The sequence below is a fragment of the Colias philodice genome, chromosome 26 (assembly GCF_061535455.1).
Source record: "Colias philodice isolate Cphi_HAF_F1 chromosome 26, ilColPhil1 Martin Lab GWU primary, whole genome shotgun sequence".
Classification (NCBI taxonomy): domain Eukaryota; kingdom Metazoa; phylum Arthropoda; class Insecta; order Lepidoptera; family Pieridae; genus Colias; species Colias philodice.
Window position 1 is genome coordinate 4,594,441 of NC_143111.1, and position 12,007 is coordinate 4,606,447.

Here is a 12,007-nt window from a genome sequence, read left to right on the forward strand (position 1 = left end):
GGTTATTTTCTAAAGCATCATTAGTAATTAGAAAACATAGAAATAGGTTAAGTGATGAATCAGCAGGTTACTTTGTATTAATTCTTGGTCAAATAAATTGATATAAAGTATCATCATAACCTAATGATAAAGCTGTTGATTTGTGTTGTATTTTATTTTTTATTCAAATAAATGATAAATCGTAAAACTCTTTTATTAAATTTCTTATAAGTTGAGGGTTCAATCTCTTTCTAGACAGATAAGTATTGTTCTTTAAAATACAGTCAAGATATTGTAATTAATTTGTTTATTTATTGCCATGAAATTAAACGGTTCTTTGGCATTTTAATTTGGATGGGGATAGTGAAACTACCTCAACTATCATTGTACTGGAGCACTAACAAATGTTTTGAACAGCAATTTGTCAAGTCCATTATGAGCCGAAATCGATTTGAACTCATTTTGAGGATGCTGCACTTTGCCAACTGCGCTGTGCTGTGTGTGTGTCTACTGAAATTTTTAGGGTAGCTACCTGATAGATAGAGCAAGTTTTTAAAAGCCAAATGGAAAACTTTAGCCCAAGGAAAACCTCCTAGCCAAAGGAAGCGTGACCAGCGACGCCAAAATGTTTTCAGGGAGAATCACCCGAAAACTAAAGAAGCCGAAAAACGCATAGAAGATCATATTAATAAAAAGCTATTCTTCGGTTTCGACGACGCTTTAACAGCTGAGAAAGCAGTTAATTTCTCAACACAGAAAACGGCAGCCGTTATCCCATCACCACTACGGCTGTGGGTTTCTACACACAGTGGCTATTTAAAAAGATTTATGAACTGTACGGTCGTAGACCTGACCGCATACCGCGCTGCTCACCTTTTGCCTTTTATCGGGTAACTTTAGCACAGTTTAAATACAAACTGTTGAGTGTAAAGAGTGAACAGATAAACACTCTCAACTACGACGCTGGCGACTTCTACCGCCCCATCATGACCATTGAAGACCGCGACACAATTCGAGCGTGTCCCGTGAACTTTTCCGTCCTTGTAAATATGCTGGATGCTATCGGCAATTTTGAATACGAGGGCCCTTGCTATAGTAGGGCCCTTGATAGAGTACTCGTATGCAACATGGCTACTGGGCTCCGTAACCCAGAACGGCTGTTCCCGGGAGAGGCCTGGGCTGATGAGTCGTTGCCTGTTGGCTATTTGGATGATTTTTGGACACCAGTGGAGCTTAAGTCGCAAGACTTTTTCATGGGCGTATTAAACTTGGTTGGTGAGAGGAGACCAGGTGTTGGCGATGGATTCGCCTTCAGATCGCTCGGATCAGAGCAAAACATGCCTGGACCACTTTAATTGATAACATGCTAGGTTGAGACGCATTTTCATGAGTTATAACCATCTATTACTCATGATGTTTAAATGATTAGGGGTGCATTACGTCTTCAGTTATACCTGACCATGTTACAACATCAAAAGTAACCCCATTGGATATTCGTCCTATACCTAAACAAACTGTACCTAAAACATCACGTAAACGGAAAATACAAAAGGCTGAAATTTTGACCAGCACTCCTATAAAGCAGCAGCAAAGAGAGATAGAAATAAAGAAACAGAAAATCCCAATAAAAAATACAGGAAAAAGTAACAAATGTTCCTTCGGCCAAGAAAAAAGTAGCCAGCAAACGACTGACGGCATCGAGTTCTGGTATAAAGAAAAAAGTTTCAACCCGCAACAAGAAATCTGCTGATAACGTTGTATGTGTTTTTTGTAGCGGACGGTACACAGAGCCTCCAGATGAAGACTGGATCAAATGCGACGACTGCCAGTGTTGGGTGCACGAGGCATGCACAGACTATGTTGGCGTTGGAGCTTTTTTTTTATTCATGAATAGGTAAACATTTGGCCGCTGTTTCACCTGATGGTAAGTGACAACGCGTCCTAAGTTGGAACATGTTTACCTAGAAGGTGCCTATTCACATTTGCTTTAAATTTTGATAGATTGTAAGAAGGTGGAAAAACTGTATTCGGTAGAGAGTTCCAGTCCTTAGATGTTCGCAAGAGAAATGATGACGTGCTTACTATTGTGATTTGTGCCATTGATATTTTTAATTTTATTAACAACTAGTGTAGTGTAGTAGTTAAGCCAGATATAGAAAACGTTCATCTTCAACAACTTGTGTTTCCGGTTCAATTAGTTGCCATAGCGATTCAGACATAATGGATGTAGTATCAGATAGTATTTTAAACAACGACGACGAAGATAATAGTTCCTACACTTTCCCACAAACTTTTAATATAATTCAAGACACCGACGCGATAGACAATTTCAACCCTGATATTGTATGCAATGCTAATAAAGAACATCAAATAGCCACTTATTATGCTGGGGACGATATCTTAAATTCCAACAGTTTACCACAAAGTCTTAATATTGAAGAAACTGATGCGGCAATAGATTTCACCCCTGATATAGACTTAACTAATAATGAACATGAATCCGTTTCTTATTGGATGGGATGATGTCTTAGTAAGATACAAATGAAAATACTTTGTGTATGTCAGACAAAAATGAAAATACTTTGTGGGGCAAATTGAAGATATGAAAATTATAGACGAGGAACTCTATATCTCTCAATTAAATACTATAAAACAATAAAGAAACCAGAATTAACATTTAGAATGACAAAAAAAATCGACCGTGATGATGTTCAACAGCTGATACAACTTTAGGTAGGTATTTCTATAACAACCAAGACTGTTACAAATATTTTATTTTCATTTTTGCTATTATATCTACATGTTCTTATTAGGTTAATACAATTTTAACTAGTGCCAAAATAGTTACGACAATGACAAATATGCAAATGTAGAATCTTAATACATAATATATTGTGTATACTCTTAAGTAAAATGAGCTAACTTAGGGATTTAAGGTAGTTCCCCTCCAGGGCCCATAAAAATTTTCCACCCTGTATATGAAAAAGTAAGGTATAATTGAAAAAAGTTAAGTCTATTGTCGAATTTGGCCATAGTTAGTGATTTATGTTCGGTTCCTATATTCAACGGATCGTCATGGTATGAAAGCTACTAGTTCAGGATCCGTCGCCCTTTTTTGCACTTGATTACTATCAAGCTAATTTTCCGTTAATAGCTTTATTTTGATGAGACGCCCAATAATCTCTTGTACGAAACTCTACATTGAGAGGTATTAAGGATAAAATATGTTGATTTGATGGTTCTAAAATATTTATTACTAACTGAATTTTTTTTTATTTAACTGTATTTTATGTAATTTAATTAATGTATTGTAGCTATAGTGATGTGATATTTATCTGTACTATGATTTAGATTCAATTTATTTTATGACATGTATTTAAAAAAAAATATTTTACTTGATCTATGAATTTTGCTAAATAATGTAATTTTTAATAATTTTTTTTTTTAACCTCAATTGTGCTGTGTACATACAATTTGGCTGGCATTTTACCGCAAAATGTGATTAAATTTGTGTATAATTAGTCAAAATTGTCAGCTGTGATGTGTACCTATTTAAATAAATAAATAAATAAATAAAAATCTCAAGATAATTATCTAAATTATTCGAAAAAATATTGGTCCTACAAAATCTATGGTTTGATCAAAGAGTCCCCTCTTTCCAAATCTCTCTTGTCCTACAAATTGCGTGGTACGTTATCCCGGTCCTACGCTTAAAAGTAGTAGTACAGATCCTTGATATAAAAATAATTACTATCAAGCTGAATCTTCGTGAATAGCTTCGTTTCGTGAGTCGCCCAACTATTTCCTATGCGAAAATTTTTAATTGTGGTAGCTAACAGATGTAGCAATGATACAATATCTCGATTTGATTATTTTCAAAAATTTAAAAGAAGATAGAAAAATTAATAATCGTCAATTTAAATTCAACAAAAAATTACCAAAAAAATTGTGTCGCTTGTGTTTCTGTATTTTGGTACTACAGCTGAGTGACACCGGTACGGCGGTACGCACGCGCAGAGCATTCTGCAAACATTTTCTCAGACTTTACACTAATTTGATAAAATTATTCCTTTACATCATGGAAAGAAAAAACAAACAAAAATATAATAAAATACAGAGAAAAAGGACATTAGAGAAAAGAAGACAACAGTCAATAAAACGAACGTCAAAACTTTCAAGCGAGGAATTAGAAGAGAGAAAGAAGAAAAGAGCGCTTTATATGAAACATGTATGCATGTAATTTATTCGGCAGGCGGTTGCCGGGTGCGCGCCGGAACCACCACTGTGCGTCCGGTCGCCAGGCATCGGTTAGCCGGCGGCCGAACTAACAGCAACAGCTAGCTTTCAGACGCGCCGGCCGGTCAGTCGCCCAGGTACAGTCTGCGAGAGTACGCGCGTGCGTAGTTCTGTCGCACGCTCGACGACGCTCGTAATTATACTGCATACCTTCTTCTAAACTATAAAATTGAGATAGATATCGAACTATTGATAACTTTGGTGGAAGCGAAGCCACTTATATGGGACAAAACTTGCACAGAGTACAAGGACAAAAATGAAACAAAAAAAGCTTGACGGGAAGTTTGCGCAATAATGTGTGTTGGATTAAATGTATTTTCTTTCTTTCAATACTTAAGCCCGACTTCGAAGACATTACTGACGGTGAAAAAAACTCATTTGATAAGTTTGCAAATCATAAAAATCATAGTAATACATTGAGTTACATGTACTACGTACTATACTCTATCCACCGAGTCAAGTTAATACGGAAAACATAGACTTGTTTGTGATTGGTCAGCGATAACCGTTAATGCACTGGGGCCTTAGACAAAGTAACAATTATTAAAAAACGATAATCGTTTTGATCTAACGCGGCGTATGTCAATCCCATACATTTTTGCGTTTTCTAACTTCGTTATCGTTTTTTAATTGTTACTTTGTCTAAGGCAGGGGCCTTAGACAAAGTAACAATTAAAAAACAGACTACGTGTATATTTTAGTCTGATCGTGGTACCCGTACTGTGCAGACGCGCTCATATTTTATTGTTATTGTTCCGTGACCTGGCGTGTACTTTGGACTGTTGGTGCATTCATTGTGACTTGCAGCCTTACGCAGCTTCTATATAAAAAAAAAGATTGTATGAAACGGTTACTAAGGTCTATGGCGGGTATTTTTGTCCTTTTTACTCTTACAGAATCTATCTCTTTTTTTCTTTCAGTATTGTCATTACTGTCAACGTCACATTATTAACCGAAAAAAAAAGAAAAGTCGTTTTTTTTCTCAAAAAAAGTTTCTCTGTCCCTAATCCCTTAGCTTAAATCCTTAAAACTACGCAACGGATTTTGATGCGGTTTTTTTTAATAGATAGCGTGATTCAAGAGAAAGGTTTTAGTATATAATTTATTAGGTTTTAGACAAAGCGGGCGAAGCTAGTATGCATTATAAAACATGCGAAGTGTGTGGGATCAAATCCGGTCGAGAGAAGGGTGAAAAACGCTTTTTTCTTGCAAAGTTTCCTTTGGACGAGGCAAGGTCAGTATTTATAGAATCCGTACTGCACATTTATCATTAATATTTTATCATTTTTATAATAAAAAGCATTAATTTTTGTACATGGAAAAAACAAACTATGGAAAATGTGTTTTTTGATTTTTCTATGGTACGGTTGACCGGACCAAGGAAATTAATATATTGTGACAAATGGAAGTCTCTGGGAATTGACTAGCTTAACATGCCTGCTGTTGATGTAACTTGTCCACATTTTTTTCGTTTTTAAACTTGTTTCTACCGCTATAAACTTTTTTTCTATCTCAGTGTAAATTATGTTTAATAATATTGTTTTTTTGTAGGTGCAAACAATGGGTTAAAGTGGTCGGGATAGAAGATTTGGCTTATCTGCCTATAGAGAAACTTCATTCCCTAAAACATGTGTGTGGAGTGCATTTCAAACCCAGAGATTTTAAGAAAAAGAAAACCCAATTAAAAAAACATGCTGTTCCATCAATTGGTTTGAAACGTGAACCGTTAGCAGATGAATTACTAATAGGGTTTCCCCTTCATGTAGCTAAACAGGAAGCGAATATTGGTAGGTAACCCTAACTATATTTTATAGTAAAAACAATAGCTTAAGACTTACTATATTATTCATGCAAATTATCAAACGTCTAATAAACCTATTTTAGTTATAAAGAGTTTTGTCATCATCTCTCTACTGAATATTTGGCCGTGAAAGAACTAGTCTAAGATCCCACCGCAGGATCAGTGCGTTCATCGGTTTTTTGCTGAAAACCGAATTTTTATGTATATTTATAATAGGCATGACGAAAGATTTTCAAAACCTCTTCCATAATGTGTGTGTACGTTTATTAAACAAGAAAAACCCTATATTTCGCTAATATACTTAAATTTAACGAAGATAAAAGCCATTTTTCAAAAAATATTTATTATCTGTGCTAAAACAGCTCACAGGTGTCATGGCGTAGGCGTGACGTCACTCTTACGTAAATACGTAATTATCTGTATGCAAAGCTAAGTAAAATTAAACAAATATTTAATTATAAAGTGTTATAAAATCTAATTTCAAAGTTTATAAGTGGTGTGCAGTATTGCAATGTGAATCTACATAAAAATAATACAAAGTGAGAAAATAATATGAAATGATTGTATAAATTTGACGCAGAGAAACCCGAACCACATATTCGTGAATTCGCAATTATATTTCTGTTCTGAGTCGATAAAGCATACGTGAAAAAATAGAAAATAAATAAAAATGCGTATTCTCAGCATATTCATAACAACAAAATACACCTGCCGCGAAGTTGTTGCGAGTTGTTTACGTAGACGTGACGTCACGCGTGTTTCAGTCAAAATGGCGGACTGCAGAATTTCAATGTTTTATTTTATTGATAATCTCATTAATCTTAATGTTTTTAATATTTCTAAGTCACTATTTTTAATTTATATACTATACATTTTCCCTTAAAAACACTAATTCGAACATTTATGGATACTGTCGTCATGCCTATTAGGAGAATATATATCGACTAGGTTGCCAGTCAAAATTTGGCCGCAAGCATGTTTAATTAAAATTTTTCTAATCGATTTTTGGGAAAAAATTCGTTCACTTGTTTTTTGAATAAAATGTAGTCTACATCACGTCAAATGATATAAAAATTCTAAAAAATCACGGTTGCCGCTTTTCACCTGGCCGCAATATCTTGGCAGCCTGGTGAAAACAGGTATGATTTCGATTTATTTTTACGTTCATAACGCACATTTATGAATCATATATCAAATTAAAGCTAATTTTTTTCTATTTATTATCATATATGGTTGCCTAATTAAATCCCGCCGCAAATAAGGGTTGCTGGCTTTTAAAAATTATAAATATAGGATTAGTGCGTTCATCGTTTTTTGCTGAAAACCGAATTTTTATGTATATTTATAATTAGGAGAATATATATCGACTAGGTTGCAAGTCAAAATTTGGCCGCAAGCATGTTTAATTAAAATTTTTCTAATCGGTTTTTGGGAAAAAAATTCGTTCACTTGTTTTTTGAATAAAATGTAGTCTACATCACGTCAAATGATATAAAAATTCTAAAAAATCACGGTTGCCGCTTTTCACCTGGTCGCAACATCTTGGCAGCCTGGTGCAAACAGGTATGATTTCGATTCATTTTTACGTTCATAACGCACATTTATGAATCATATATCAAATTAAAGCTAATTTTTTTCTATTTATTATAATATATGGTTGCCTAATTAAATCCGGCCGCAAATCTAGTCTAGTCTAGTCTAGTCTAGCAGCTACGACGGACCAGGAGGCTTGCCTTAACCGGCCGGTTCGAGAGGAAGGACACCTCATCAAAAAACCCTCAAATCTGCGTTTCAGTCCAGCGGCGTGGATTTCCTGTCCCTTTTGGACAGTTTGGCTCGGGAGTGCGTGAGCTTTAGCTGTGGCCTCCCATGGATACCGCCCGACCTCCATGGTGTATAAGGGTTACCCGGGTGCAGGGGGCACCGTCCGGATGGACTTTTATATCCCCCATACTCGTGGGAACAAAAATGTCATTTAACCCGGCCCCATTTAACGACGACTCTAGCAAAATAAATTTGGACAATGAAAGACAACATGATTCGGATGACGCAAGGACAAGACGGACGAGAGCGGTGGGGCTTTCGAAATCAAGCTCAGCCAACAGCGTGGTGGATATGCAATCCCACGAAAAGGGAAGGCTGTGGCGGAAGAGGTCCCTAGATAGGAGCCGCTCCGGTTCGGATTCGGAGGATGGGATTGGGGGTCCAAAAACCCCCTGCCAAAAAACATCCAAAAGAGGGAAGGGCCGCACGCCGGGTACGTGCGCCGCACGCCGGGTACGTGCGCCGCTCGGCGTGCAGCCAAACTGGACGCGTCGCGCAAACTGGAGACAGAGTTGCAGGCTGAGCAGGAGGTCGCGGAGTGCGCTGAGCGCATCGAGGCGATGCGTGCTAGCGCTCCCCTCCCCCCCATACCAATAGAGGAAGGAAACACGGCGGAGGCTCTTAGCCTCCGTATTGCGGATAGCTTGGCCGCCATTGAGAAGGTGCGGTCCAGGTCAAACAATTTGAAGACCACTTTCAAAAAAGTCCTCAAATTGGCGCACGACGACATTGAACTGTCGGTGGCACAATTCAAGCGGCTCACAGTCTCAGAGGAGACACGGCTTCTGCAGGCGGACAACTCCCGCCTACAGGCCGAGATCGACTTCCTCAAAAAGGAGCTCGAAAAGGTGAAGACCTCGCAAAGCGCTCAAGAGCGGCCTCAACCACGAGAACCTGACGCTGAATTGGTAGCGTCCATCATGCGTCAGGTGGGAGGAATGATCAATGCCAGATTCGAGGCACTAGAAGAGCGTCTGCCGCCGGCTAAGCGCGTAAGACCGCCGCTGGCGGCGGATAGTAGGAGAGGGACAGTGGAGGCCGTCCAAAAAACGACCGATGACCTTGCCCCTCTCCCGCAATCTACGAAGAAGACATATGCGATGGCTGCTTCGCTGCCGCAACCAAGCACATCGGCGACGGGGTCCGCTCCACAGCGGGCCGTGAAGCGGGCTGCGGTTCCGGTCGCAAAGACTGCCTTAAAGCAACAAGCGGCGGTACAGGTTGCGGCTACGGCTACGGCCATGGAGCCGAGGGCCAAGGTGAAGAAAAAGAAGAAAGTGGCGTTGAAAAGCGTGGCGGATTCAAAACCCGCCAGCAAAGTCGCGCCCCCAACATCAGACCCCCCCCCCGGAAGAGCAGCCATAGGAAGGATGGACTGTGGTCGGGAAGGGCGGAAAGAAAACAAAGGGGGCTAAGGCGAAGAAGCCAGCGGCGCAGTCCCGCAAAAAGCGGCACAAACTCCACGCCCCCTCTTCCTCGGCTGTCGTCCTGACCCTTCAGCCGGGAGCGGAGGAGCGTGGCATTACTTATGCCAAGATCCTGACGGAGGCGCGGCGTGGGATCGATCTTGGTGAGATTGGCATTGGTGCGATACGCTTTAGGCAAGCTGTTACCGGTGCCAGGATATTGGAGATCCCTGGTGCTTCCAGCACAAAAGAAGCGGATGTTCTTGCCGCCAAATTGCGGGAGGTGCTAGGCGAGGTCAACGTGAAGGTGTCCAGGCCAGTGAAGTGTGCAGAGCTGTGCAGAGTGCAAAATTTTGAAGAAAACCAGTGATGATGGCACTTTGGGGGATATTCAAACGAAGCACACTGCATAAAATACTGAAAAACATTGGTTTCAAATATAATAAACACGGCAGAAACAGCTTACTACTGGATCGTGATGATATATACTTTTGGCGCCGAAATTATCTTCGAGCTATCAAAAATGCAAGAGAAAATCGACAAAAATATACTATTTGGATGAAACATGGGTGAATGAAGGACACACAATCAAGGGCATGGGAAGACACAACTGTGAAAAGCAGTCGAGATGCCTTTATTAACGGTTTAACAACGGGCTTGAAAAATCCTTCAGGTATGACTATTTTCTATACAATAATAATTTATCAGTAATATAATAATATGGGCCCAATTCGTTATACTTTTCTATTTATCTAAAAAGTTTGCAATATCTTATCTGCAATTCTTTTGTTTGTCAGGTAAGGGCAAAAGACTAATAATAACAAATATTGGAAGCGAAGATGGGTTCGTCGACGGAGGTCTGCACGTGTTCGAATCAAAAAAACAAGGGGATTATCACAAAGACATGAACGCCGAAGTATTTGAAAATTGGTTCGAAGTAATATTTGACAAATTAGATGATAATTGTGTGATTGTAATGGACAATGCCTCCTATAACTCAAGGAAAACTGAGAAAATACCTACCGAAAAAAATAAAAAACAAGAAATTATCGACTGGTTAAAAGAAAAAAATATTACGTTTGATGAGGATTCATTTAAAAGAGAACTGTTGAACATAGTTAAGCAACACAAAAAGCTATACGAAGCACGTGCTGTAGATGAAATGGCATAAGCTAAAAATAAAACTGTTTTAAGACTTCCGCCGTATCACTGCGAGTTAAATCCCATAGAATTAATTTGGGCTCAAGTAAAAGGTAAAGTTGCCGCTGAAAACACAACTTACAAAATGGCGGAATTAAGAAACCTTTTGAATAACGCGATTCAAAATATTAATACCCAAAAGTGGCAAAATTGTAGCAAACATGTACAAGAAATAATAGAGCCAAAAATGAACGCAATGGATAGGAATGTAGAAATAATGACTGACAAATTCATAAAAATGTAGAAAACGGTAGCAGTGATACGTCGTCGGATAGTAATTAATATATTTTTAACCCCCGATGCAAAAAGAGAAGGGTTTATACTTTTTAGAGATTATTTTTGTGTCGGGGGTTTTTTGAATTATAATAATTACGTAAATTATAATGAAAATAAATGATGTAAATATTTTATTACTCTTGTTTTTTCCTTCACATTAAATAATTAATTTAATAAAAGCTTTTTTTTATTTATTTTAAGAAACTTCTACTAGCCTAATGTAAGCCTAATTTTTCACCAAAGGCGTCGTCGTGTCGTGGGAAGAAAGCTATTTTTTATTTAAGAGTATCGCAGTGTGTACGTACATTCAGAATGTTTTACGCCCACTGACTTTTTTGTCTCTGTCATTTGTATGGGATTACGTGACAGAGAGAGCGCTATATTAACTTGACTCGGTGGATAGAGTATAGAGAGGACATCGAGTTGGAACGGGCTATTGATTCGCTCAAAGTAACAGTCCAGACACTCGCCATCCCGTTACCTGCTTCAAGTCGTGGTGTCGGCTTTGCCTCAGTGGCTGAATATAGTAGAATGGTTAGCGCGTGGGATAAAGCCACAGTGCACGAGCTATGTTCCATTCACCAATACTATCGTGTGGAATTAAGTTTATTTTATTTTAAACTAGCGGTCCGCCCCGGCTTCGCCCGTGGTACATAATATTTACGTTTTCTCTACATAAGAACCATCCTCGTACTTCAAGGAATATAATAAAAAAAGAATTATCGAAATCGGTTCAGCCGTTCTCGAGTTATGCGCTTACCAACACATTTTGCGATTCATTTTTATATACACTACTCAAAACAAAATAGGGCCCACCCTGATTTTTTGCTGTGTTGTAAAAACTCTTCACTTTTTTCATATTTTATGAATGGGTATAAACGAACAACGTGTAGGACAATTGTTTTAACGTAAACTTAAGCAAAAATTAGCGATTTTATGAAAATTATGCAAAATTAACAGTATCAGAGAAAAATTGCAAAAATGAGACAAATGACAAAAGTTTCAATAAAACCTTTATTAACAAAAAAATCTGGTTTATTTTGTAATTAGTAGCGTGTGGGACCCCCTCTGCTCCGTATGCACTCTCTGAGCCTATCTGGGACACTTTCAATCAAATGGGTTACATTTTCGTCAGGTATTTGCTCCCAACAGACTTTAAGAGCATTTATGAGATCTTGTTGGCTGTTTACGCTGCTGAAATTTGCTTTGACGCTCCTTTTCAATT

The 12,007-nt window shown here is 38.3% G+C and overlaps 1 pseudogene; it reads left to right on the forward strand.

Annotated features, from left to right (window-relative positions):
• Positions 1–9,289: 9,289 nt before the first annotated feature.
• Positions 9,290–10,482, forward strand: LOC149476880 (uncharacterized; annotated as a pseudogene).
• The last annotated feature ends 1,525 nt before the right edge of the window (positions 10,483–12,007 follow it).